The following is a 12,215-nucleotide window of genomic DNA, read 5'->3' as shown; positions in this document are numbered from 1 at the left end:
TAAATTGTAGAAAATCACAATTTAAAATGTACCAAGTGTACTATCACATGCATTTATAAATAACTAAAGTTATACTGTGTATACTTTAAGTAAATGGCTTTATATGTAATATAAACGTGCTTGATTAGTATATCTTAATTGTACCATTTTTGTGTAAGAATTACATTTAAAATATATTTAGAATGTATTTTAAATAAATAAGCATTATATATATTTTATATATTAGAAGTGTGATCACAGTATGCTCCTTCTGGTTTATTATAACTGCTAATGAAGTACACCTGTTAATGAAGTGTAAAAAGTACACTTGTTAATTACTTAATGTTACTTGTTCTGCTTTGTCACTTTGTACATTAATGCTTCATACACACTACAGTACTGCAAACACATCAGGCTACCAGAACACAGAATGATCAATTACAACACACTTTTATTATATTGTGCATTCAATATATTCACATTTACCAATGTGAAAATATTGGATACAAACTGTCAATTGCCAGTTTGGCAATTGACAGTTTGTATAATTGCCAGAGAATTGTACAAACTGACAAATATACTCAAAGTTTACAGACAAAATGCTTATGAAAATTAGTACAATAGACACATTTTAGAGGAAATGTGAAAAATGTTTCACCAAGGACAGAATATTGTTTTAATACAACGTCACAGTATTCCAGTGTTACTGCAGACAAACTGACATTTCTCCTTCCTATGAACAGTGAGGATCAACAACAGAACATTCCCATTCACTGCACTTTACAGAAACCTACAAAAAAGGATAAAACAATAGAGAAATTAATCAGAGTACAGAAAAATGGCAAAGGAAAAAGTCAAACTTACAATTTCAGGATGTTGTGGACTCGCTATGTATGTGACATCATCAGAACTGATGATGATTGGGACCGGAGTGAAAAAACATTTCTGAGTGACTTAATTGCCTGTTTATGTTAGAAGTAGAAAAAATAGTCAGTAATATCATAGAATCAGTTGATGCTGGCATTAACTATGAAGTTGGTTTAAGTGTGAACTTAAAGCTGCAGTATGTAACTTTTCCGAAACTGTGGACTTGGCCTGGAACTTTGAACAAGCTCTGCCCAAGCCTCCAGCTAGGCACCCTGTAGCCAGCTCCTCCCAGGGACCACACTGACAGGCATCTAGGGGCCCCTCATTCTCTCCTGTGAAACGGAGAAGAAAGCCTATCAACATGTCCTAAATTAGGACCATAAAGATGTAACGCATCTGTTTGTGCGCCGAAGTACATGAAATGCATCTATGGGGTAATTTCATTTTCACTAAAAAAAGAAAACAGAAAATTATTATTGGATCAGCAGATTAACTCCAAACAAGTTTGATTGTTTTCAAGGTGATAAAGGTGTGTATACAATCACACGTATTTAAGTAGCTGCATAAAGGTGAGCCGCGTAATTGTGGAGCCCTTTGGCTCTGATTTAGAACATCAACAGTGGAAGGATTCAGAGGGAGCGATTGATCAGAGATCATATTGATCTTCTGGAAAATGTTGATGACGGTTTATTATCATTTAGATTTCCCGAACTGTAGCCCTGATCAAAAGATAAACAGACAGAAAACATCTCTATTCTGTAAATGTATAACTTATGCACATGATCTCTCTATTTAAATTAAACGTCCACATTCCCCATTCAAAGGACTCTAACTCTCTGCCAGTCTTTAAATTCAGGCTGAACTCTCTGCACAACCTCTTGATTTTTTTAATGGTTATTGCTTCACGTGGTGACAAACTTCTGGTATTTATACTAACTTACATATGTATTTATGGGTGGCGACAAGGCGAACCAGCAGTTGCACTCTATTTCCCGCAAATTGGGGTGCGCAGCCACATGCCCGCACTTTTCTAAATTTGTCTGTACGCCAAGTTTTAGTGTGAAATCTACGCAGTCTTTTATGTATGAGGCCCATGATTTTAATGTATTGTGGTGCTAAGCTGGTCAGGGATTTAGAAATTAAAAACAATATTTTATAGCCTATTCTCAGTGAAGGGTTTTAAAACTTGATGATGTGCTCTATCCTCCTGGTATAGTGAGAACGCCAGCAGCAACGTTCTGTATCAGCTGCTGGAGGATTGATCTGTTAGGCAGACCTGTGAGGACACTGCTGCAGTAATCAATGCAACTAAAGATAAATGGATGCATTTCTCTAGATCTTTCTTAGACATTAGTCCTTTAATCCCGGAAATGTTCTTCAGGTGATAGAAGACTGACTTTGTAACTGTTTTTATGTGGCTCTGAAAGTTCAGGTCAGAGTCCATCACTACACCTAAAATTCGGGCCTGATTGATAGTTTCCAAGGGCCTCATGTATAAAGCGTGCATGCACAAAAAATGTGAGGCGCCATATTTTACGCACAAGTCGGCAGGTATAAAAATTAACTTTGCGTCAAAGTTTGCCTAAATATACGCACACTTTTTTGCTGGCGTGAAAATGTGCGGCAGCCACGCAAACTTTTTCTGTGAACAATATCAAACTACAAAGCGTCAAAACTCACCTAAATACACTGAAATCTTACTACATTCGGTGTTATTTAGACCAAGAAGCATCAAACCCGATGTTTTTCATGGTTTGAATATTTTATTGTTTAAACGTAAACAATGAAACTGAACCGCATTTATCCTCAGACAATAAGCTAACACGCACACAATATAAACAAAATAAAAATAAAAGTATGTAAAACCTCGCTCAAATGTAAATAGTATTTTTTCTCAGTTTTTGTCTCATAAAGATATAACGCATTGGTCTGTGCGCCGAAGTGCATGAAATGCATCTATGGGGTAATTTCATTCTCACTAAAAGAAGAAAACAGGGTTGGATCAGCAGATTAACTCAAACCTGCTGATTAAAAATAATCAACAGGTTTGATTATTTTTAAGATGATCAAGGTGTGTATACAATCACACGTATATAAGTAGCTGCTAAAGGTGAGCCACGCAATTGTGGAGCGCTTTGTCTCTGATGGAGAACATCGCCAAGGGAAGGATTCAGAGGGAGCGATTGTTCAGAGATCACATTGATCTGCTGGGAAATGTTGATGACGGTTTATGAGCATTTAGATTGATCAGACTGATCATCCTGGAGCTCTGCGCAAAACTTAAAGAGCCGTGCGGTACTGGTACCGGTCCAGCTGCAGTCAACCTTCATTCGAGTCGCCCGCTTTGTGAATACGCCTTATGGACATACACATTCTAGTATTTAGAATAAATTTCCACATTCCCACTCAATGACTCTCTGACACGCTGTCTGTCTTTAAATCCTGGCTGAACGCTCTACTGTTCAAACAGGCATTTGCAGGATCTCTTTATTTTTTATTTGGATTTTTTTTCTTTAAAATGTATTATTATTTTTGTGAGGTGACATTATGTGTCCTCAAAGCACCTTTTAAATAAAATACATAATTATTATTATTATAAATTATTATACTGATTCGAACAAGTGTGATCTGCAGCTTTCACTGGAGTGGTTATTGCAGGGGTGTCCAAAGTCGGTCCTGGAGGGCCGGCAGCCTGCATGTTTTAGTTATCTCCCTGGGTTAACGCACCTGCCCCAAATGATGGCTCGTTAGAAGACCTAAAGGTTGTTGGTACCACCAGGGAGAGAACTAAAACGTGCAGGATGCCGGCCCTCCAGGACCCACTTTGGACACCACTGGGTTATTGTATCACGTGGTGGCAGATTTCCGAGTATTTATACTAATTTATATGTATTTATGGGTGGCGACAGGGCGGACCAGCAGCTGCGCTCTATTTCCTGAAAATTAGGATTTATAAAGGAAAGGTGAGGTCACTTACTGAAATGTCTCTCCCCACGAGCAACAGTCATAGGCAACGTGCAAAATGTACATGAAGCAATCCAGACTTCTCAAAAAATGCTATGTAGTTGCATTTTATTCAAGCTGCAGTATATAACTAATAAAAAAATATGTTTTCTCCATATTTGTTAAAGCTGTCACCATGTCGTGACAGTTTGTTATGAGACAGATAATCTGAGAAAACAATCAATCTCCTCCACCTCGTCCCTGAATCACCATTACTGGCTAAAGTATTGCAACATTCCAGCCAAAACAACCAATCAGAACCAGGAGGAGGTTCTTAGTGCTGCCAATCAACCTCATTCACTCACTGCTAAATGTGCTAATGGTGAAGAAACAACATATCATTACAGGAAACCATTTATCTGCCGTCATTGGTGGCTATGCTAACTAGATTGAGCACTTACAACAGGCTATGCTAGCTGCAGCATAGCACAGAGTGAGGGGGAGGAAGGATGAGCAGCCACATGAGATTGTGATTGACAGCACTAAAACTCTCCTGCCACTGACTGGTTGTTTCTAGCACTTTGAGAAAGCAGAGGAAATAGATTTTTCACAGATTAACTCTCATACTATATTGTCACAACATAATGAGAGTTATAACAAATATGGAAAAAAATATTTTTATAAAAAGTTACATACTGCAGCTTTAATTTCACATAGGACAGGCTGGTCAGGAGGGATGGTCAGTCTGCTGCTGACTGACTCATCTGTTAAGTGGTAAAAGGTTCAAGGGACGAGTTAAATATACTGCTCAAAAAAATTAAGGGAACACAACACAATATAACTCCAAGTAAATCAAACTTCTGTGAAATCAAACTGTCCACTTAAGAAGCAACACTGATTGACAATCAATTTCACCTGGTGTTGTGCAAATGGAACTTTGTACAGAACAAAGTATTCAATGAGAATATTTCTTTCATTCAGACCTAGGATGTGTTATTTGAGTGTTCCCTTTATTTATTTGAGCAGTGTATATCAATATGTTGGTAATTTATTTCCTTCATTCATTAATTGTTAGTGAAATGGAGGTAAAGAGTCTGTAGCTAAGCTAACTATGCTGAAAGGTTGATAATCTCACCCAACTCTCGGAGAAAAACTGGGTAACAAATTAACACTTTTACCTTTTTCTCTCTCAGTCTCTCTAATTTTTTAAAACCTAACTTTATTTTTTTTTTAGCAGCATAGTAACTGCCACAGTTGTTCGTATCTTCTACTGGCTGCTGCTGAACACTGTCCCCCTCAAGAGCTCCAATCAGGAACGAACCATTTCATGCAGATCCGTGGGGGTTCAGGTCTTTTGGTCTGGGAGGGGCAACACTTATTTTTACTGCTAAAAACAGGAAGAGCAGTGTGGTTTTTGTCCTGGTTGTGGAACACTGGACCAGCTCTACACCCTCAGCAGGGTCCTGGAGGGTGCAGGGGAGTTTGCCCAATCGGTCTACATGTGTTTTGTGGACTTGGAGAAGGCATTTGACCATGTCCCTTGGGGAACCCAGTGGGGGATTCTCCGAGAGTATGGGGTATCGGGCTGTCAGGTCCCTGTATGACTGGTGTCAGAGTCTGGTCCGCATTGCCTGCAGTAAGTCGGGCTCATTTCTGGTGAGAGTTGGACTCCGCAAGGGCTGCCCTTTGTCACTGATTCCGTTCATTACTTTCATGGACAGAATTTCTAGGTGCAGCTAGAGTGTTGAGGGGATCCGTTTTGGTGGCCTTAGGATCATGTCTCTGCTTTTTGGGGATGATGTGGTCTTATTAGCGTCATCAGGTTGTGATCTGCAGCTTTCACTGGAGTGATTTTCAGCAAAGTGTGCAGCGGCCAGGATGAAGATCAGTGCCTCCAAATCTGAGTCCATGGTCTTGAGCCTGAAAAGGGTAAAGTGCCTTTTCTGGGTCAGGGGGAGTGTCCTGCCCTAAGTGGAGGAGTTTAAGTATCTTGGAATCTTGTTAACAAATAAGGGAAGAAGGGAGCGGGAGATTGACAGACAAACAGGCACAGCGTCTGTAGTGAAGCGGGCGCTGTGCCGGTCAGTTGTAGTGAAGAGAGAGCTGAGTCAAAAAGCGAAGCTCTCGATTGACCGGTCGATCTACATTCCTACCCTCATCTATAGTTATGAGTTTTGGGTCATGACCGAAAGATCGAGGTCACGGATACAAGAGGCCGAAATGGGTTTGCTTTGTAGGGTGTCTGGGCTCTCCCTTAGAGATAGGGTGAGAAGGTCGGTCATCCGGGAGCTTCTCACATAGAGAGGAGCCAGTTGAGGTGGCTCAGACATCTTAGGGTCAGGATGCCTCCTGGATACCTCCCTGGTGAGGCGTTCCAGGCACGTCCCACCAGGAGGAGGCCCCGGGGAAGACCCAGGACAAGCTAGAGGGACGATGTTTTTCGGCTGGCCTAGGAACGCCTCAGGATTCCCCTGGAAGAGCTGGAACAAGTGACTGGGGAGAGGGAAGTCTGGGCCTCCCTTCTTAAGCTGCTGACCCCGCGACTCCACCCCTGATAAGCGGAAGAAAATGGATGGATGGATGGATGGATGGATGGATGGATGGATGGATGGATGGATGGATGGATGGATGGATGGATGGATGGATGGAAAACTAAAAAATCCCACGGAATCAGTAAACAGATTCAATAAGTTCATCAAACTCTGATAGAAGCTACATTTTCAGGTTATCTTTTTTAAGATGGGGAAGCAATCTGATCCTTTTAGTTTCTTGTCAATCTAAGATAATAAAAAAATCTGCTGTCCTCTCCACATAGTACTGAAGCTGGAACATTCTCACCTCAGTTTGTTCAGAAAGTAGCTTTTTATTCCTGGTTATTTGGGTAATTGTAAAGAGATCATATTTCTTGTGGTTGAGTTAACTACTTTTCATGTCATACAAAGAATACTGAAATTACACTGAGTATCATGATGAAAAAATTAAATTTTTATATCTTGTCTTAAATATTGGCAAGTGTGAGACTAACAACAGGAAAACTAAGAGCTGGTTCCATAGGAGAGGAACCTGAAAACAGAAAGTTATGCAACCCGTTCTACTTTTCTAATGAAAGCAAAGATAAAGCAAGAGCTATTCTAGATTTAACTGGGAAACCCCAGAGTTGATAAAATTAGATTAATAAAGAGTATATGCTTAAAATATGTTTTATGATGCAAAGGTGGTCTGATCAAAGTATATGTCTAATGTTTTAATGGATAAATGCAGAAAGTGTAATTTGGGGCACATTCCTTATTGTGCCACATGGTGGCAGCAAATGACTTTTGTAACAGATTTTTTTTTCTGCTGAAGAAGCTTAGAAATGGTGCCTTTATTTGGTTTCTTCTTAAAAAGGCACAATGAGTTAATGTGTTGTTTGATGCTAGTAGTATAATGTTAATGTTAACGGTAAAATAAATAAATAAATAAATCAATAAATATCATGTTTCACCTTGAATTACAACCAGTGTTTGTAGATGAGTTGAAACCATAGAAACATTTGAAGCCACATACACTGAAATAAACGAACAAAGCTGAAGTTGGTTTCTGATTGCGGCTTTTTTCTGGAAATGGCTAAAGGGCGATTCCAACTAGTTTTTCACTACAGTCAGCATCTTTAATCTACTCTACTAAAACACTACAACACCTAGATTCTTCAAAACTAGACTGGATTAATAGCAGAATATCTAAAACTAAGTTTGAGATTTGTGAAACCTTTGTCTGATTTGTGAAACTTCAATAAAGGGCGATTTCAGCTCATTTTTGCATCTGGACCATAATAGAATTGCTCTAATTCCAAAACTACAACACCTAGACTCTTAAAACATGGACTGGATTATTCTGCTCTAAGAACCGAATATTTAAAACCAAATGTGGGATTTGTGAGACCTTTATGTGATTTGTGAAACCTCAATAAGGGGTGACTTCATGTCTCTTTTTGCATCTGGACTTCATAAGTATTGAACTCCTCCTTTTCTGAAATTTCCATTATTTTGCTGTTATATCTCGTTGTAGCTTTTTGTTTTCTTTCATAAAAAATGCTGAAGATAGTGAAAAAATAGCTGAAATAGCCCTTTATTCAAGTTTCACAAATCAGATATAGGTTTCACAAATCGCAAAATTGCTTTAAAATATTTTGCTATTAGAGAAGAATAATTTAGTCCAGGTTTGAAAAGTTTAGGTGTTGTATTTTTGGAATTGGAGCAATTCTAAAGTGGTCCAGACACAAAAAATGGCTGAAATCACCCTTTATTGAAGTTTTACAAATCAGATAAAGGTTTCACAGATCACAAATTTGGTTGTAAATATTCTGCTATTAGTTGATAATAGTCCAGTCCAGGTTTGAAGAGTCTATGTGTTGTAGTTTCTTTAACCAGAGTAGATTAAAGATGCTTAAGTAAAAAACTAGGTGGAATCGCCCTTTAGCCATTTCCCGAATTGAAAGCTGCAATCGGAAACCAACTTCAGCTTTGTATAAAAACGACGCATACACATTTTTTGTTGTCTGAAGTAAAATCGGACCAAATTTCAATTGCTTTAGGTCAGTTAGAATTAACAAAATTATTTCTATTTGGTAGGCGACATGCCAGGTCTTATGGAGCCCTCAAAGGGCCATGGGGATTTTTTTTCTTTTGCTTTACCTTGCAAACTTTTTGCGTTACCAATAAGTTTTGAGTTCCCTCACAATATGCTTACTGCAATATTTGCTGGTCATTTTGTCACAAATGTCAGTTTAAAATTTCAAATATATTGTAGCGGATGCAATGTATATATTTCACACCCGAATGTATACCTTCATTGTGAAGGGGAGAAGGTGAGAGGAGAAGGCATTCACGATTGTACTTCATTCTATTTTTGGCTTTGGTTGGAAGACATTGAGGATAAATCAAGACTCAAATTACTTTTACGTCTTTTTCTGCTGACTTCCACATTGGTGACCCCGAACATCTGAACATGTAGCTATTTTAACAAGAGCTCACCAGAGGCTGCCGCTGCTTCTCCACCAGCTGTGGTTTCGGACCCAGTTTCTTGCCAGGCGGCCGTTACTCCAAACTGTTTTTGCTGTCCTTGTCAAGCTTCCAGAGTTCTGGCAGTACGATCCAGAACCATGGTTCCAGCATGTGCAAGCCCAGTTCCATCTCCGTGGGATAACCACAAGTGAGACCAAGTACTTCCATTGATGTCAAATATCCTGCAGCAATGCCAATTTAGAGCAGCAGGACAACCTAATGGTTCCAGCGCATCATAACGTTACGGCGCAGCAGCAGCAGCGCTATCTGGATGCTGTGGGTATAAAACCAAAAGGCGGCGCAGATTATATTTGCTGCATGTTCCACAAATTGTGCGGGAAAGAGATGTCTGAGTGGGACACATAACCAGCCAGACTGCTGACAATATTTTTGCATTAAAACAAAATGAAAAACACCATGAATAAACTTTTATGCGCTTGTTATTTAGCAGACAAAAATGAATTTCAACAGCCAACAAAGACTTGAAAACCATCAGTATCTATTTATATTTATGGCTACTGATGGCTGACTGGTTTTTGGAAGATCAAAGAGGATATTAAAAAAAATTCACGCAATTAGTTTTCGACCTGAGCCAAAATGATCTGTTCTGGGCAAAGTGTGGTGAGCATTTGGTCCGGACCCGTTAACGGACATGGGCCCGATGTCTTCTTTTTTTTTCATCCCAACCCCATTAGAAAGAAAACATCGTCACAGTTCTATAAATGGTGACAAATACAGAAATCTCATTTAATTTTTAGGCAGAATTGGTTCAGACCTGGACCGGATCAGTCAAAGCCTTTTTACAGATGTCAGACCGGTTCACAATCCCAACCCGACCCAAAGCTGCCGCATGAGCATAAACCGTTGGGTGACTGTTATGATCTGGAGCCTTAGATTTGGTCCAGATCTCAGTGATGTAGGTTTTCTCTGTACCTCTGTCTGCATACAAACACAGAGAGATGTCAGTGACGGATTGTCAGTGTAACGTGTAAACGTCTGGCGGGACCAGCGGACGGGCAAGGCAGGGCTGTAAAGTGGCCCCCTGGACCCCCTGTTCCGGCGCCTATGCTTGTGATCATTTTTACTGTGAAATCGACTAAATAAAAGCGACATTAGGATACCACATGTACGTGTTTTGACAGGCTTTATAGGAGCACATAGGTTTTGACATCCATCGTGGTGAAGAGAGTAACATCATGTGCTATATATACTGTATATAAAAAATTCCCTTCTCACCCACCGCGGGTGGTTCTTATCCTCTGAGCTCGGGTCCTCTACCAGAGGCCTGGGAGCTTGAGGGTCCTGCGCAGTATCTTGGCTGTGCCAAGGACTGCGCATTTTTGGACTGAGATGTCTGATGTTGTTCCTGGGATCTGTTGTAGCCATTGGTCCAATTTGGATATATATATATATATATATATATATATATATATATATATATATATATATATATATATATATATATATATATATATATATATATATATATAAATTAACTTGTGTTTATTTAATTGCCTAATTAACTGCTACAGGGCTTGATTTGACTAAGTGTCTGTATGATAAAACATATTGTGCTTACTACCTGTTACTTTCGTACTGACTAACATTTGGTAGCTGCTATGATAAACACTGTCAATATTGTTGAAGTCAGTTCATCTAGATAAGGTATATGCACTTTCTGACAAATTGTGACCACCGATTGGTCAGTTGCTGACATGTGCCCTGGAATGATTGAGGGAGAATTGCTCCACGTCTGCATTGGTGCGGAGCCGCCATCATGTCAATCGTTTCCCAGAAGTGATAATACCCATAGACAAAGTTCAAATCCTATTTTTTTAAAACTAAGTATATAATTTATTTTTATTTTGTGTCTTTTGATGAAAATGCCCAAACAGCTAAGAATATAAGAAATGTTAAATTAGATGAAAAAAACAACTAAATCTAATATTTTCTAGCGGTGCTAAGGGGGCGCTATGACTTCTCCAGGGGGAGCTTTAGAGCCACTGCTCTAAAATAACTGACCGGAGATTTCACTGGTATTAAACGATAGCGCATGGCACGCGGGTCTTCCTCTAAAAGACGGTCGGATTGTTGCGTTTGATTTATGGACTGGAACATCCATGCCTCTCGCACTGGAACAGGACGAACAATAAATCACTTATCATTCATAGACTTTAAAATAAAAATTGAGAAAACACCTCGGGACAGTGAATTATTAATTCAAGCAAAATCAGAATTTGACAAAAGTGCAGAAGACAATTACTAATTTGTTCAAAAGAAAAGGCAGTGATGCCGAAGTTATTTATGAAAACGCACTTAAATACAAATAGTTACTGATATTAAAAGTAACAGCCTCATTACAATTTTACTTTAGTTACTTTTGATGAGCAAAAGTTCTGCTCGTCACAAAGGAAATGAGAACACATTGGCCTATAACTGTTTTTAAGGAGCATTTATCAATAACAAACAATTATTATGTGTATTTTTAATGGCAAGATAATTTCCAATATCTTATATCAGCTGTTTGTCCGTCCTATATAATAGTTAAATAAATGACTCCAAAAACATCTGATTTTCTGTTTAGTCAATATAAATACCTGATAAAACTGACATTTACATTTGTTGTTAAAATATTAAAAGTTGCTATGTATGATACTTACAGTTAACTTGATGCATTCAATTCAGTGAGGGGTTTTCTTTTTCTCAGAAGTTAACTTGAACTAAATTTTATAGTTTCTTCTTACTCTGTCTTCCAACTGATGCAACACCATGAGATCTTAATACAAACACAGTCGAAAGATAAATGCTGTTATGCTGGTGTTTGGTTTGAAATGGATATTTCAAATGTAACTGAGTAACTTTATTCAAAACAATTCAAGGAAAGATGAAAGGTCAGGTTTTGTAAAGAACTTAAAAGACAATTTAGACAAATTGTAATTATAGCAATAAATGTAATTGTAACTTATATATGGCAGAGCCAAAATACATATTTTTTCACATTCTGAAGTGGTTCTTCTGCGTTATCCATACAGGTAGCCTATAGGACAGTAAAATGTTTATGTTTTTATTTGTTTTGGTTTTCACGATGAGCCTGACTATTTTCGTTATAGTACTGGCAATAATTTAAAACTACTTTCATCCCTGGGCAACACACACCAACATGTTGCCATCAACTCTTCAGGGCAATTGGAAGTACCTTCAAAAGTTGAAATCAGTGCTAAGGGCTTGGATCCTGACCTGTTCGGATCGGGACCAGCAGTTCGTCTTCCCGACACATCTCATCACTCACAGCTTTGCACACTCAACAACCAAATAGGAGGGGAGAAATGACGTAACCATGCAAGCCAAACCCCTCACAGCGAGCAATACCAGGTCCTTCATAAA

General features: G+C 38.8%; 1 long non-coding RNA gene across 1 annotated transcript; it reads right to left on the bottom strand.

Annotated features, from left to right (window-relative positions):
- Positions 1 to 541: 541 nt before the first annotated feature.
- On the bottom strand, positions 542 to 9,055 carry LOC111608976. Its single transcript, XR_002752942.1, has 3 exons — positions 8,802 to 9,055; positions 844 to 1,178; positions 542 to 769 (listed from the first exon to the last, which is right to left on the bottom strand). It is a non-coding gene; the product is annotated as an uncharacterized LOC111608976 (long non-coding RNA).
- Between the last annotated feature and the right edge of the window lie 3,160 nt (positions 9,056 to 12,215).

This window comes from Xiphophorus maculatus, chromosome 6, assembly GCF_002775205.1.
Source record: "Xiphophorus maculatus strain JP 163 A chromosome 6, X_maculatus-5.0-male, whole genome shotgun sequence".
In the NCBI taxonomy this organism is placed as follows: domain Eukaryota; kingdom Metazoa; phylum Chordata; class Actinopteri; order Cyprinodontiformes; family Poeciliidae; genus Xiphophorus; species Xiphophorus maculatus.
This window is presented reverse-complemented; position numbering and strand designations above follow the sequence as displayed.